Source organism: Garra rufa, unplaced genomic scaffold (assembly GCF_049309525.1).
Source record: "Garra rufa unplaced genomic scaffold, GarRuf1.0 hap1_unplaced_005, whole genome shotgun sequence".
Lineage (NCBI taxonomy): Eukaryota > Metazoa > Chordata > Actinopteri > Cypriniformes > Cyprinidae > Garra > Garra rufa.
Window position 1 is genome coordinate 1,003,074 of NW_027394280.1, and position 18,018 is coordinate 1,021,091.

Consider the following 18,018-nt stretch of genomic DNA (forward strand, 5'->3'; position numbering starts at 1 on the left):
GTGACCTGAAATAATCAAACAAATCTATTGGGGTCAAAGTGGTACCATAAATGACCATTTCATTAAATACAATCTCACTCATTTGACCCAGGTTCAGTGAGTCAAGATAATTTGATGTGCACGCTAGGCTTGCCACGATAGACGGTTACTGGTTTTAAGACGCAACACCGGTGACATCACTTTTCCCCCCATTTTTTTTTTAAGTATTCGTTTTTTTATTAAATATTTATTTGATTTGAATGGAAAATATTATTTTAAATAATTTACTTAAGACGAGAGCATGCAATATAATTAATGCGTCATATTTCATTTATCACGTGAGGAGTTTGCGCTTACATATAATAAAAAGCGTAAAAGTTAAGCATGTTTGGCCGAGCACGGGGCACTCCCCCTGCCCAGGGAGAGGGATGCTGAAAACAAGAGATGATGAAGGTAAGACTGCTTGGCTATTTAAAGGGATTCTCTTGTAGTGCTTGGATACGGAGTGTGATTGCTGATGGTGAATTTGCCGTGTTAATTATCTGTGCGAGGAGTCGAATTTACAGAAAGAGAATGGCGGACGATTTAGTGTCCAAAAGCACCTGTTTGGCAATATTTTGGGTTCAAAGTTTTTTTTTTTTTGTAGTTTCATTGTCGTCCATTAAAACAATTGACGCTGAATTGCCAATTCCCGCAAAACTGAAAGTGAAAGTAGGCTATAATACGCACGCATTTATAAGCTATTTAAAAGCAGAAAAAAGAGCAAACCCCCACCCCCACGGTGATACCGGTATTACCGGTGTTGTCACGTGCCGATTAACCGGTGGGGAAATTTCCTCATCGTCACAACCCTAGTGCACGCTTGTTCTTAAAGCAGTCCTTAATGTCGATTATAGATCGATTGATCCACCATGGCAAATATATTTGAACTGTTAAATACATTTGAGATGTTGTTTTCCTCAGGTATTCTGAGGAAAACATACATTTAGCTAAAATATGTGTTGTTGGACATTAACTGTGACATGTATTATTATTAACCGTATTGTAAGTGCATTATTATCTTGGAAGTAAATGTAAATCAAATGTAAGCTGACTGATACAGTCCTAATTATTAGCTCAAATGAGTAAATGTCTGTTCCTCTTCCCAGTTAAAATGTAGTCTGGTTTCTATTATTTCTATTTAAATTTAGTGTTTTAAAAACTAGAGATAGAAGATACAGCTGTTATAAAACCACAGGCTCAATCTGGTTAAAAAGTTTTAACCAGATTGAGCCTGTGTCTCTTTATTTTTTAGGAGTTATTATTGGTAAGATGAAACCATCTTCTTACTGTATGGACATTGTCCCTTCACACTTTTATTTCACACTAAATATTTAGAGAATTATAAATAGCAGTCTCACCTCAGGTGTTGCACCACAGAATTTGAAACATGCAATAGTGGAACCATTGATTAAAAAGGCAAATTTGGACCTGTATCAAAACTGCCATTTCTTCCCAAAGTGTTAGAGAAGGTTGTATTAATACAACTGCTGTCTTTTCTATATTTACATGGGGTTCAGGAAGTGCTCCAGTCAGGTTTTAAATCCTTGTAAAAGTTTTTACTGACCTGTTATTAGCTACTGCCTTTGGTAATTATGCTTTCCTCTTGCTTTTAGATCTTACAGCGGCATTTGACACTGTAGACCACAATATCTTGGTTTCTCAATTAGAAAATTGCATTGGTTTTAAGGGTACTGCGTAGGAATGGTATCCTCTTCAGCGTCATTCTCATGTGGAGTTCCTCAAGGTCCATTCTTGGGCCTGTTCTGTTCTCTATATATTTGCTTCCTGTAGGGTCCATCTGTAGGAAGTCTGGCATCTCGTTTCATTTTTATGTAGATGATTCTCAGCTTTATCTGCCTTTGAAAAGGAAAGATGCAAAGTCGAAAGGACCATTGTTGGACTGTTTTCAAGAAATTTAAGCCTGGTTGACTCTAAATCTTTTTTAAAGTTTAATGAAGAAAAGAAAAGTTGTGGTATTTGGATCTAGAGGTGCTTGTGACTCTTCTCAGTTGGATCTTGGTGTTTTAAGATTATATGTGAAGCCCAATGTTAAAAATGTGGGTGTTATTATGGAGTGAAAACTGGGTATACAGGTTAATTCAGTAATTAAAGCTAGTTGTTTTCAGTTGAGGAAATTATCCAAAGTGAAGTCTTTTCTATCTTTAAGTGACTTAGAAAAAGTTATACATATGTTTAGATATTAACCAGGCTTCTCTCACACATTTGCAGTTGGTACAGAATGCTGCTGCTGGTATGTTGACAGGAACACAAATGAGAACATATTACACCAATTTTGGCACCTCTCCATTGGTTTCCTGTTCATGTTATAATGGATTTTAATCGATTTTGGTTTTATTGTTTAAATCACTAAATGGACTAGCATATTCTGACTTAATACAGCTATACACTCCAACAAGAGCATTTAGATCCACTGAGCATTTACTTTTGTTTCTTCCTCACATGAGGTTACAAACCGGGGGACCTAGTCTTAAAACTCATTTTTACTCGTTGGCTTTTAACAAAGTATGAGAGTTAAGTTTTTATGATTGTGTTGGACTCTTGTCTGTTTTACAGTGGTGTGAAAAAGTGTTGGCCCCCTTCCTGATTATTAAAATTTTTTAAAGTTTGTTACACTTTAATATTTCAGGTCATCAAACAACTTTAAATATTAATCAAAGATAACACAAGACGCAGTTTATTATATCGCAAATATTGCGATGCGATTTTCGATTTTTGCGTTCAATACTATTAAGTGCATAAAACAAAAATTATGAATAAAATATGTTGTTACTTTTACGACACAGAGGGTAAAAAAAACTAGAGGTCGACCGATATTGGTTTTTACCGATACCGATAGCTAGGTTGGACCACACTGGCCGATACCGATTAATTAACCGATAGTTTTTGAAAATGGATACTGAAAGGAAACTAAAATAGTGCTCTATTAGTTTTTTAAAAAGTACAAAACCATACTTTCACCCTGCAGCCCAAGACCGGTTGCCCACTGAAGCTAAGCAAGGCTGAGCCTGGTCAGTACCTGGATGGGAGACCTCCTGGGAAAACTAGGTTGCTGTTGGAAGAGGTGTTAGTGAGGCCAGCAGGGGGTGCTCACCCTGTGGTCTATGTGGGTCCTAATGCCCCAGTATAGTGACGGGGACACTATACTGTAAAAGGCACCGTCCTTCGGATGAGACGTTAAACCGAGGTCCTGACTCTCTGTGGTCATTAAAAATCCCATGGCACTTCTCGTAAAAGAGTAGGGGTGTAACCCTGGTGTCCTGGCCAAATTCCCTCCACTGGCCCTAGTCAATCATGGCCTCCTAATAATCCCCATTCATTGAATTGGCTCCACCTGTAGCTGGTGTGTGGTGAGCGCACTGGCGCCGTTGTACTTTGGCTGCCGACGCATCATCCAAGTGGATGCTGCACACTGGTGATGGTTGAGGAGAGATCCCCTATATGATTGTAAAGCGCTTTGGGTGTACGGCAATACACAATGAAAGCGCTATATAAATGCATCATTCATTCATTCATTCATTCATACTTTGTAAATTAATAAAAATATTAATATGAATTATATATTGATCATTAAAGTTATTTTATAGTTCATTAATGTTAAGAAAATAAATCTTTACATTTTAACAATATGTAAAATAGCAGTTTCTATGCTTTTTGTTTACATTTGTAATCTCTGTATGTCAGTACTGCCATCTTAAAATTAAGGTTCAATTTAATTAGATTTTATATTAAATTTAATTCGTGCAGAATTCACTTTATTTTTTTTTTTATATATAAGCAGGCTACTTTTTAAAACAATAGACAGTAACATATGACAGTGGCTGCTTTAACAGGCTTCAATGAATGCACAGATCTATTTCGATATATCAGATGTTTTGTCCTGCTCTTTAAACAAGTTTCATATAAAAGTATTAGAAAATGCAAGTGCATTTAACCGCATCTGCAATTGAGCTTTTTAGGATGAACAAACACAAAGAGAAAGTGAAAGTCTGTCAGTGCGTGAGTTTTGTGCATCTAATAGTACTAGTACTGCATTACAACCGGCAGAAATGAAGGCATATCTAAAGTAAAACACTGCGGGTGGATGCACACACTGTCAAACAATCCGCACACGTCTCATAGTGCAAACTCTGTGCAATGAAGCCCGCCGTGTCTCTAGCAAGCACACGTGCCATATGCGGGAAAAAACACAAGCTCGTTGAAAAGAGGATTGCGATGCATCGGAGAATCCATTTTTCACCCACCCTTAATGAAACCGTGCAAAAGTGCAGCGCTTCGTTGTGCGGACAACTGGCAGCGCAGGTATCACACACACACAGGATGCGTCGCGTGTAGTTCAAGGGGACGTCTAAAGGGGGAGTTTATTTAATCACCAAACCGGCAAATGTTTACTTAAAGAATTATCAAAAAAGCGGCAAAGATTAGTTTAAAGAGATCAAACGAAACGAGAAAGGGTGATATATATTGTTGTAGCCATTTAAGATTTTTTTTCTGTTTTACATTGTTTAAATATTATTTGTTTATTACGAAAGAAGTTTTTCCTTGTCTCTCTCTAAATTTGTTGCATTTTATTCCCTATAGGAGACAAAAATGGTACAGAAACATTAAGATCAGTCTGTGTATAGATATATGTAGATCCTAAACTCTGTCATTAAATTTCCTAGATTTTTTTTATTATTAATTGTATAATGGCCAGCCTAATCTCTGTAGGGTACTGTAATGTTCCCAGTTACTTTGCACTGGTCAAGCTACGAGAATTTAAAAGGGGGGAATCATCTTCTTTGCAAATATCAAACTGGTCTTATGTGAAAGAGGTAAATTGCCAAATAAATACATCCAAACACAACATTGATGTTTCTTTCTGCATGTTTTCAATCAATATATTGGTCAGACACAACTCTTCAAATAGTGCAAAACACCTACATTCAAATACAATTCCACAAATTTACCGTGCATATAAGTACATGTGTGAGAAGAATGGATATGGTCCACAGAGTCCAAAACAGGTTGAGATCATAAGCAGTCCTTGAAGCGAAAGTAACCAATCCTATCTGCATATGAGAAAATGACAAGCTGATGTCCTAAACTTGAATGTCCAGTCTGCACCAAGGACCCTCAGATATATGCCAAATAATTGGCTTCAGCAGTACAATTGTCCATCGGTGGTAGTCACAGTATTTGAGCAAGAACTACGCCATTAACCATCCTCTACAAGAGAGAACACAGAATAACTAATTAAACTCAATTAAGAAAAAACACAGTAAGAACAAACAGAACCTATCACTTACTCTACTACTTCCTGTTTTAGCTAGTACAGATTGAGCTACACGTTTCCCTCTAGTGGCAAGTATGAACATGTCAAACAGAAGACTCTGACAAAACCTGTGACAGACAGTGACTGTTACAGTACTGGCTGAGAAGGATCAGGTTTGGACACCCTGGTATAGGCTCTAGAATACATGCTTTACATATCTACATGTTTTGATGTTAATTGTTTTGTGCCACTAAACTGGGGTTAACTTTTATTCCTTTTTTTCCACCTTAGACCTAACAGTGCTGAAAGAGGAGAGAGAAGATCTGAATGAATCTGAAGAGAAAGATCAGGTTTTTTGTTCCTTACAGACTGAAAAGACTTCTAAACAAAAAAGAGCTCAAACTACAGGAACTAGGAGTTATTTTTCTTGCGTTCAGTGTGGAAAAAATTTCACTCAAAAAGGAAGCCTTAAAACGCATATGAGTATTCACACTGGAGAGAAGCCGTACACTTGCCAACAGTGTGGAAAGAGTTTCATCCTAAAAGGACACCTTAACAGACACATGATGATTCACATTGGAGAGAAGCCTCTTACCTGCCAACAGTGTGGAAAGAGTTTCATCCTAAAAGGATGCCTTAACAGACACATAAGACTTCACACTGGAGAGAAGCCTTACACATCCAAACAGTGTGGAAAGAGTTTCACTCTAAGTGGAAACCTTGAAGTCCACCAAAAAATTCACACCATGGAGAGCCCTTTTACCTGCCAACAGTGTGGAAATATTTTCACTTCAAAAGGAAGCCTTAACAGACACATGATAATTCACACTGGAGAGAAGCCTTACACATGCTCTCAATGTGGAAAGAGTTTCGCTCAAAGTGGAAACCTTAAAGTCCACCAGAAAACTCACACCATGGAGAGCCCTTTTACCTGCCAGTGGTGTGAAAAGAGTTTCAATGAAAAAGGAAGCCTTAACAGACACATGATGATTCACACTGGAGAGAAGCCTTACTCATGCAAACTGTGTGGAAAGAGTTTCAATGAAAAAGGAGCCCTTAAAAGGCACATGTTTGTTCATACTGGAGAGAAGCCTCACACATGCAAACAGTGTGGGAAAAGTTTTAGTCTAAAAGGAAGCCTTGAAAGGCACATGAAAATTCATAATAGAGAGAAGCCCAACAGATCCCCTTAGTGTAGAGTGAATTTAAAACAAAATGTATAGAATGGAACCTTCTCATTCAAATTTAAAGCATTATGTTTTGTCCATAGTACACTTTAAGCTCAGTCCAACACAATATAGCTTGTTGACACGGTAATGCATAAAAGAGTAAGGAATAATATGGATGTGTTTGCTCTGTTTACAATGTAAAAACTTCACATTTGTATCATGAATTGAAAAGAGATCTCACAGAAGGTGCAGATTTTGGTTGAAGCACATTAAAGGACATTGTTAGCATTTTTAACATCACCGTTTCGGGTTACAACTACAACCCTTGTTCCCTGAGAAAGGGAAGGAGAGACGAGGACATATAGAGGAAGGCTCCTCCCTCCGTCATCTCCATCTTGGACTCTGTTAATCATTTTCCTCCTGGATGTCCATTCTCCTCCTCCTGTTGTTCCATCAGTGCAAGAATGCGCCTTCCAGAAGGGGGATGATATGCCAGGAATATGGACCTGTTTTTGTTTCTGTGTGCCCTTTTTTGGTTGCGTTCCTTTCCTTTAGTCCAGTTAGTCATTCTGTGCACCCGTGTTCCCCAGTTACCCCATAAATTAAAATCAAAGTCTGTGCATTCTGTCTCTGTTGGGTCTCTATCGTAAAATACGTCTGTCTTCCCTATTTCCTTGTGTGGCTTACCCTGTGTCTTTGAACTTTAATAAACTCTGTTCCTTTGATCTACGTTTCTGTCGTTCCTCCCAGCACAGTATCGTGACATCAGTGTTCAAGTATTGGAGCAATTTTATTAATCACTGTCACACCCCCTGTCAGTAGTGATAATGGACTACCGCCTGTCATGAAATATTGATGGCTTTGACCTTTTGACCTTCCCCCCCCCCACACCCCTTTCCCACGGTGCCCACCCACGTAGAGCATGACCTTGTGTTTGATCTTGACCTTGTGAACTCTACTGACCTTGTTTTGCTGGATTGAGCAGGTGCGATGTCAACGGATGATAGGTTTATGGGTTGTTGAGAGGATTTACGAGACGCTTACCAGGTGCGGGATTAACTTCTGACAGGTTTATGGTTGTTGCAGCAAATTTACGATACACTTACCAGGTGCGGGATTAACTTCTGAGGGTTTTATGGGTTGTTGCGTGACCATCCGGTGTTTGATGTCATCCGGTTAGAGAATTATAGCCTGTTTGCGTGACCATCCGGTGTTGTTCATCATTAGGGTGAAGGAAATACAGTAGCTGTGCGCGACCGTCCGGTGTTGGGTGAGGAATGAAGCTTTGAAGAATGTTTCGGCGATTTTACGGTCTAGCCCCACATCCGTGTTGTATTGCAGGGTGTCAGGTTGCATTCAGCAAAGATAAATAGGGCTTCCCCATCATATCTGCGGATCATCTGAGCTTTGAAATACATAGACATGGACGCGATACACTCAACTAAAACTCCTGAGAGGGAATGGGACAAAGAGGCGATGGAAGACCTGACTAGGGCCCCGAGAAAACCGTACAACAACAACAACTATAAAATGAGTACCAATTATAAAGTATAAATATATATATTTAAAATAATAAAATGATGATAAAAATAATAGTAATAATACTACAAATGAAATTCCTATCATTTAATCATTAAATCCCTCACCTTTTTACAGTCTAGGGTGAAAAATAAAAGTCTGCGTGCGTGAGGCTCTCATAGGCTCTCCTCAGCATTGCTCTCATTGCAGATCTCCCCGTGCGTGCTTCATGAGCTCGCGTTACACAACAGACCATTTGAACTTCTTATATGTAAAAGTGACCATACATGTATTGGCTGTATATAAAATACAGCTCTATTTGAGCTGGTCGTCTGTGTCTCACACCCATTCATGTCATTTTTGCAGAGGATCCAAATTACTTCTCACAGTAGCTACATCTGTTTGAAGAAATCTGTGGATCGGATTACTGTGTGAAAGAGAGGGTTTGCAAACATTTTAAAAGTAAACACTTTTTTTTCATAGTTACTTTTAATAAACATAATGCAACTTATTCCTCTTGGCTTGCGCTTATATTTTAGCTGAACCATAATTTATTTCACATCAAACACAAAGTTTCTTATTTTATCCATAACCGCACGATGAAATATATCAACAAAGTCTTTAATGTTTTAAAAATATAAATGATAACACTTGGGCCCAACAGTATAGCTTAATCATGTACAAAAACACACATCCAGTCCTCCAAGTCGTATTCTCTTCTATATAAAAGAAATGAATATAAACGATGTGATCACACGTGATATAAAACAAAGAAAAACATTTACACTAGTTTTTAGGTAGCGGTAAGTATTGTGATGGGGACCCAGCAACGGCAAAATAAGTACAGGGAAAAATGTCTTTAAACAGACCAAACCATAAGGATTATGCCTGGACATGTCAGCGGGCCTGGACATGTCAATTTGAAACTGTATAAATCCCTTAACCCACCCAATCACAGTAAACTTTCTCCATTTCTGTATTTTTTTAATAAATATTATTTACTATATTTTTATAAAGCTTTTGTACTGTACAAAGTGAACACCTACCCATCACACAAAAAGTTCAACACACTTCCATTTGTAATTAAATATTGTAAGTCATTTAAATTATTATAGTAGGACTCAAGACATTTCATCATAAATCACATTTATGTTGTTATATCAATGTAATGTCCAAATCAGTAAACAAATGTGTGATATAAACATTTCAACCTAAAAAGTACGGAGCCCCTTACGTCACCTGTTGAAGAAAAATAATTAATCCGTGGGGACGGTTTTGCAATTCGTTCCCTCAGTTTATAAACCGTACTCACAAATTCTTAAACTGTTCCCTCGGTTTAACAATTCATGCCCACGGATTAACAAACCGTGCCCACGAATTTCCAATCCGTGCGCTCAGATTTTGTAAACCGTACGCTCGGATTTTGAATCCGTACCCACAAAATCATAATCCGTGCGCACGCTTTCGCAATCCCTTCCCAGTTTGTTAACTGCTCTCACGGATTTGTGATTATGATAAGCTTTTCGCCCAGAGTTAGATGCATGCTGCACTATTAATGTTATTATTTAATAAGGCCTATTATTACATTGCATTTAGTTTGAGAGCAAAGGAATGGTAACATCACCTGTACATTATTTGTTTTGTATTGCTTTTTACCTTCTCCTCTCCAAAACTCGTTTTTTTTTTTAATTCAGGTAATTTTATATTTTGAAAAATATTATATAAAACAAAGCCGTTTGAACAGCGCTCTTCACTTATTATTTTATGTTGGTACCATGACCGCACTTACAAAACAGGCTTCTTTTAAGCGTTTATTTTACATTAATAACCAATAGGATAAAACACATGGTGTTTTGGCAGCTAATCTATTGGTGATTAATATAAAATAAAGCTAAAAACTCTGTTTTGTCAGTGTTGCATATTCTCATATAGCCTACTGAGAAATAAAGTTTAATAAATGCAAAACAATGCATCCAGCACTTAAACAGGTGTCCTGGTTGAATTTGGGGGCGGGGCCACAAATCCGTGAGAGCAGTTTACAAACTGTGGGAACGGATTGCGAAAGCGTGCACACGGATTATGAATTTGTGGGTACGGATTCAAAATTCGAGGGTACAGTTTACAAAATCTGAGCGCACGGATTGGAAATTCGTGGGCACGATTTGTTAATCCGTGGGCACGAATTGTTAAACCGAGGGAACAGTTTAAGAATTCGTGAGTACGGTTTATAAACTGAGGGAACGAATTGCAAAACCGTCCCCACGGATTAATTATTTTTCTTCTACAGGTGACGTAAGGGGCTCCGTAAAAAAGTGATTCAAGCAAAAGACAAAATAAAAACATGAAAATTATTCTCACAAAAATGTTTGCTTTCTCAAAACACAAACATGTACGATCACGCTTGCATGCGTATAATTGTAGCGCAATTTGTGCTGAATAAAGTATAATCATAAACATAAATATGTTTTAAGGTGCTGGAAACACACAAATGTCAGGGTAGGACAAAACATCAGTAGAGTTACCAAAGCCCCTCAGACCCCAGAGGGTTAAAAAAGATGGTAATACATATATAATTATACAAGGCATCAAAGTAACAAACATGTCACTATAGCAAAACAAATCATACATCTTAAACATGTATTCAACATTTAAGTTTATTGAACACATAGCTCACTTTTTTAAAGATGATCTTCATGTTTATAAAAATAACCTTTACAATACTTTTAGACAATCATAAATATAAAACATAGTAACAAAACAAATCATTATACAACGTTCATTTTATATTTTTAAGTTTATTGAAGTTATAAATCATCAAAGTAACAAACATGTAACTAAAGCTAAACAAATAATTCATTGTACATCTCAAACAAGTTTTCAACATTTAAGTTTATTGAAATTATAAAACATTTGATTCACTTATTTTAAGACGATCTCCATGTTTATTAAAATTAACATTCACAATACTTTCAGGTGATCATAAATATAAAACATTGAAACAAACATGTTACTACAGCTAAACAAATAATTCACCGTACATCTTAAACATCTTAAACAGGTATTCATCATTTTATTTAGGTTTTTGAACTTATAAAACACATCGTGCACTTCTTTTAAAGATGACAAAAAACATCTCCATGGCTTTTATAAAATTTATAAAAATCATAAAAATGGCTTACATTATGTTCTTCGAACACTGAAATCCATTCTGTGAATGAAATATTTGCAAAAATGTTTAAGTTGGAATATAAATAAAACTCTTTGGTCCTCCCAGGGATAAACTCCAATGTGAAACTGATGCTCCAGACCCCTCAAACAGACTGATAAGTGATGGTGATGAGTAAACCAGATGTTCTCCTTGAAAAGGAGTTTCGCTACACATAATGTCCGGTGGTTCTTGCTTAAATTTCAACTATAGAATATTTTGTATTAGATTTATTTCACACCATTCGCTTTAGATTCCTAAAGTTTCTTATTTTAATCATAATCATCAATGTCTATTCCCCTCACACACACTCCTTTTTGAGTTGTATCTTTTAGAAAATGTAATGGTTATTTTCAAAACAGGATCGTCACTTCCTGTTTGTCCTAGCGCGCACCTTGAGTTGAAGCTCCGTCGAGTCAAATTACAATTTTCTATTTTTAAACCTAAAAACAATTCTATACACCATCATTTTTGTTTTTCATAACATGTGAATATACCCGTCGTGTGGTACAACAAAAACAATTGTAACGCCTTGTTATCACTGGTTTTTATTTTTGTTTTCCCGAGTCTGCTACTAAGCTAGCTTATAACCGTTTAGCTTTGCCAGTGTGGTCGCGGCTAATCTTGCATACATTTGTTTATTCTCTAATCACAAACACTTTAACTGCTTACTCACTGTTACTTGCTTTAATGGCGAATTTGTGTCTACCTTTGAGTGCAGGTGAAGACACGTTCGAGCTGCACTCGGTTCTGATGGAGCTGGAGGCAGTGGAGAAGCAGATCCAGGAGCTTCAGGCGAGACAGATTGAGCTGCGAATCCGAAAGGATTTACTCGAATCTTTCCGGGTAAGTGTACAGCTCGATCCTAACACTCCCATAACCTCTACTCCGTGTGATTCTCTGCCCAGATCCGCCGCACCCAGGACGCGATCCTCCCAGATGTCGTTCACTCCGGCGTCGGGACACCACGGACCCTGGGTGCAGCAGCAGAGGAAAGTGCGAGCCAGACCCCGAGCCAGGACCTCTCCCCCTCCGCAGCCCCCGGTCTTCGAGATCTCCACCCGGAACCGCTTCGCTCCCCTCCGCGAGACGGAACGCGACGCTGTGATCGTTGGAGACTCCATCGTCCGGTACGTTCGTGCTAACTTAGCTAACGGTAAAGTGCACACTCGTTGTCTCCCAGATGCTCGCATTCTTGATGTCTCTTCACAGATACCTGCCATCCTGAAGGACGATGTGAGCGTCGGTGCAAGCGTCCTGCACGCTGGGGTGAACGACGTCAAAGTGCGGCAGACGGAGGTCCTGAAGAGGGATTTCGCGAGCCTGATCGAGACGGTATGCAGCACAGCGCCCGCGACGAGAATCATCGTGTCAGGACCGCTTCCCACGTATCGACGTGGACACGAAAGGTTCAGTAGACTTTTTGGCTGTTGTCATGGTGTAAGAACAGAAACTGCTCTTTGTTAATAATTGGAATCTTTTCTGGGAGCACCCTAGGCTTTACCGCGCTGATGGCCTGCACCCCAGCAGAGTCGGAGCAGAACTCCTGTCGGACAACATCTCCAGGACGCTGCGCTCCATTTGACTAGTAAGCAATTCTTCAAATAGTTGCGTTGATGGCTTTTTTTATGCACATTTAAACGATAGTATAGGTGCTGTCCAACCTATAAAGACTGTGTCTGTTCCTCGAATAGTGAGGTCAAAACAAAAATTTAATGCAGGATCTAGAACAAATCTAATCTTGATTAGACCAAAAAAATGCACAATAAATGAACAAAATCAATTTTTAAAGCTTGGGCTCCTAAACGTTAGATCACTCGCACCCAAAGCACTTATTGTAAATGAAATAACCACAGATAACAGTTTTGATGTACTCTGCTTGACTGAAACTTGGCTAAAACCAAACGATTATATTATAATGAGTCTACTCCACCAAACTACTGTTATAAGCATGAACCCCGTCAGATTGGTCGTGTAGGTGGTGTAGCAAGAATTTATAGTGATATTTTCAATGTTACTCAGAAAACAGGGTACAGGTTTAATTCATTTGAAGTACTCCTACTTAATGTTACTCTGTCGGATATGCAAAATAAACCTCTCCTATCTCTTGCTCTGGCTACTGTGGATAGACCTCCAGGGCCATATACAGATTTCCTAAAAGAATTTGCAGATTTCCTTTCTGACCTATTGGTTAATTTTGATAAAGCATTAGTTGTTGGAGATTTTAACATTCATGTTGATAATACAAATGATGCGTTAGGACTTGCGTTTACTGACCTGTTAAACTCTTTTGGAGTCAAACAAAACGTCACTGGGCCCACTCATCGTTTTAATCATACACTAGATCTAATTATATCGCACAGACTTGATCTTACTGATATAGATATCGTACCTCAAAGCGACGATGTTACTGATCATTTCCTCGTATCGTGCATGCTGCGTATCACTGATGTTAACTATATGGCTCCGCGTTATCGTCTGGGCAGAACTATTGTTCTTGCTACCAAAGATAGATTCAAAAATAACCTGCCTGATTTATCTCAACTGCTCTGTGCACCCATAAATAAACATGAACTAGACAAAATGATTAGTAACATAGGCACTATCTTCTCTAACACATTAGAAGCTGTTGCCCCAATCAAGCTAAAAAAGGTTAGAGAAAAACGTACTGCGCCGTGGTACAACAGTAATACCCATTCTCTCAAAAAAGAAACTCGTAATCTTGAGCGTAAATGGAGAAAAACTAACTTAGAAGTTTTTAAAATTGCATGGAAAAACAGTATGTCCAGCTATAGACGGGCTTTAAAACCTGCTAAAGCCGAGTATATCCACCAACTCATAGAAAAAAACCAAAACAATCCAAGGTTTTTATTTAGCACAGTGGTTAGATTAACAAATAACCAAACACCTCCTGACCTGAATATTCCTGCACAGTTTAATAGTAACGTCTTTATGAATTTCTTTACTGATAAAATAGACAACATTAGAAATACAATAACTAATATAGATAATACAGCAACTGATACTTCAACATTAGTCATTACACCCAAAGAAAAACTTCAGTGCTTTACAACTATAGAAAAGAAAGATTTAAATAAATTTATCACCACATCTAAACCAACAACATGCCTATTAGATCCTGTACCCACTAAATTACTAAAAGAGTTGTTACCTGTTGCAGAAGTACCGCTTCTTAATATTGTTAACTCATCGTTATCTTTAGGTCATGTCCCAAAACCATTCAAACTAGCGGTTATTAAGCCTCTTATTAAGAAACCACAGCTAGACCCTAGTGAACTGGCAAATTACAGACCCATTTCTAATCTTCCATTTATGTCTAAAATTCTAGAAAAAGTTGTGTCTGCTCAATTGTGCTCCTTCTTGCAAAATAATAATATATTTGAAGAATTTCAGTCAGGTTTCAGGCCCCATCATAGCACAGGAACTGCACTTGTAAAAATCACAAACGACTTGCTACTTGCGTCAGATCAAGGCTGCGTCTCATTGCTAGTTTTACTTGATCTTAGTGCTGCGTTCGACACTATAGATCATGAAATACTCATAGATCGATTACAAAATTAAACAGGTATTCAAGGGCAGGCTTTAGGATGGTTCAGATCATACCTGTCCGATCGCTACCACTTTGTTTATTTAAACGGGGAGTCATCGCAGCTAACACCAGTAAAGTATGGAGTGCCACAAGGATCTGTCCTAGGTCCCCTACTATTTTCAATTTACATGTTACCCCTCGGTAATATTATTAGGAAATATGGGATTAGTTTCCATTGTTATGCTGATGATACTCAACTATATATTTCAACAAGACCAGATGAAACCTCTAACTTAGCAAAGTTAACAGAGTGTGTTAAAAATGTGAAAGACTGGATGACCAATAATTTTCTACTGTTGAATTCAGATAAGACTGAGATATTACTTATTGGACCAAAAAACAGTACACAAAATCTCTTAAACTGCAACCTGCAACTAGATGGATGTACTGTTATTTCCTCTACAGTCAAAAATCTGGGTGTTATATTAGACAGCAACCTGTCTTTTGAAAATCATATTTCCTATGTTACAAAAACAGCATTCTTCCATCTTAGAAACATTGCTAAGCTACGGAACATGTTACCTGTTTCTGATGCAGAAAAGTTAGTTCATGCATTCATGACGTCTAGACTGGACTACTGTAATGCACTACTAGGTGGTTGTCCTGCTTCTTCAATAAATAAGCTACAGGTAGTCCAAAATGCAGCTGCTAGAGTCCTTACCAGGTCAAGAAAATATGATCATATTAACCCAATTTTATGGTCTCTGCACTGGCTACCTATTAGGTTCCGTATCACTTACAAAATCTTACTTCTTACCTATAAGGCCCTTAATGGTTTAGCTCCTGCATACCTAACTAGTCTCCTACTACGCTACAATCCCTCACGCTCCCTAAGGTCGCAAAACTCTGGACTACTCTGTACCTAGGATAGCAAAGTCCACTAAAGGAGGGAGAGCCTTTTCTCATTTGGCTCCCAAACTCTGGAATAGCCTTCCTGATAAAGTTCGGGGTTCAGACACACTTTCTATGTTTAAATCTAGATTAAAGACTCATCTCTTTAGCCAAGCATTCACATAATGTATCTCATAACGTTGTAATTTCAGTTACATCTGATCAAATGCACATTAATATTCTTCAACTTGGGCTAAACCATCATTTTTGTTTGGTCGGAAGTTGGAACAGCAGCTACGCTAATTATTTCTTTGTTTCTCTGTCTCTGCCACGGGATTTCTATCCCGTGTTAACTAGGATTTACACAAGATTCAGCCCGGATTCAGAAGAAGAGATGATGCCAACCCCTCAGAGGACCGCAGATAATGCCAGCCTTGAAACAACATACAGCACTACATAATTTTCCTACAAGTTGATTACAGCACATAACCATTGCAATTAGTGTTCATCATCTGTTTGATTACACAGTTACTGATTTAATATTTATATCATACGTACATCGACTCAACATACAGTATTCACCACTAATAAGCTACTAAATATATTGTAGTTGCCTAAAACTTTTGTACAGCTGCTCTGCAACAATTTGTATTGTAAAAAGCGCTATACAAATAAACTTGAATTGAATTGAATTGAATATCTACATGTTTTGATATTAAATGTTTTGTGCCATTAAACTGGGGTTAACTTTTATTTCTTTGTTTTTCCACTTTAGACCTAACAGCGCTGAAAGAGGAGAGAGAAGATCTAAATGAAACTGAAGAGAAAGTTCAGTTTGAGAATCTTCATGATTTTGTATCTGGAGAAAAATCTTTTTGTTCTTTAGAGTCTGAAAAAACTTCTAAACAAAAAAGAGCTCAAACTACAGGAACTATGAGTTATTTTTCTTGCGTTCAGTGTGAAAACAGTTTCTCTCAAAAAGGAAGAATTCACACTGGAGAGAAGCCTTACACCTGCCAACAGTGTGGAAAGAGTTTCACTCTAAAAGGACACCTTAACAGACACATGAAAGTTCACACTGGAGAGAAGCCTTACAGATGCAAACAGTGTGGAAAGAGTTTTGCTGAAGGTGGAAACCTTAAAATCCACCAGAAAATCCACACAATGGAGAACCCTTCTACATGCCAACAGTGTGGATAGAGTTTTAATCAAAAAGAAAGCCTTAACAGACACATGAGAGTCCACACAGGAGAGAAGCCTTACTCATGCAAACTGTGTGGAAAAAGTTTCAGTGAAAAAGGAACCCTTAACAAGCACATGAGAGTTCATACTGGAGAGAAGCCTTACTCGTGCAAACTGTGTGGAAAGAGTTTTAATCAAAAAGGAACCCTTAACAAGCACATGAGAGTTCATACTGGAGAGAAGCCTTACTCATGCTCTCAGTGTGGAAACTGTTTTAGTCTAAAAGGAAGCCTTGACAGGCACATGAAAATTCATAATAGAGAGTAGCCTAACAGATCCCCTTAGTGTAGAAAGAGTTTCAAACAAAATGTATATAATGGAACATTCTATTTCACATCTTAAAGCATTATGTTTTGTCCATAGTACACTAAAGTCAACACAATATAGCTAGTTGACACTGTAATGCATAAAAGACCAAGTAATAATTAGGAATATGGACAATGCGTTTGCTCTGTCTACAATGTAAGAACTTCACATTTGTATATCATGAATTGAAAAGAGATCTCACAGGAAGTGCAGTTTTTTGGTTGAAACACATTAAAGGACATTGTTAGCATTTTTAACATCACTGTTTCGGGTTACAACTACAACCCTTGTTCCCTGAGAAAGAGAAGGAGACACAAGGACATACAGAGACTGGCTCCTCCCAGGATCCATTCTTCTCCTTCTGTTGTTCCATCAGAGCAAGGATGCGCCTTCCAGAAGGGGAATGATATGCCAGGAATATGGACCTGTTTCTGTTTCTGTGTGCCCTTTTTTGGTCCTGTTCCTTTTCTTTAGTCCAGTTCCTCATTCTGTGCACCTGTGTTCCCAGTTACCCCTTGAATTAAAATCAAAGTCTGTGCATTCTGTCTCTGTTGGGTCTCTATCGTCCAATATGTGTGTCTTCCCTGTTCAAGTATTGGAGCAATTTAACATTTTATTAAGCACTGTCACCCTGTCTATAACATCTCCGCAATTTACCCTGACTCCGATGCTGGATGGCGTTTGTCCCGATGGAGCCGAAATGTGTGTGCTGTCCCTGGCTGTCGGTGGGGATCGCCTGGGGTGGTGCGGAGGGGTGACGGGACTGGTCCCTCCATGGAGACGCGGCGCTGGCTAATGAATCAACAGGTGAACTTGGGCAGTGGCTGAAGTTACCAATTTTGGA

General features: G+C 38.2%; 1 pseudogene; it reads left to right on the forward strand.

Annotated features, from left to right (window-relative positions):
• The first annotated feature begins 4,894 nt into the window (after window positions 1–4,894).
• Window positions 4,895–17,706, forward strand: LOC141312753 (uncharacterized; annotated as a pseudogene).
• Window positions 17,707–18,018: the final 312 nt, after the last annotated feature.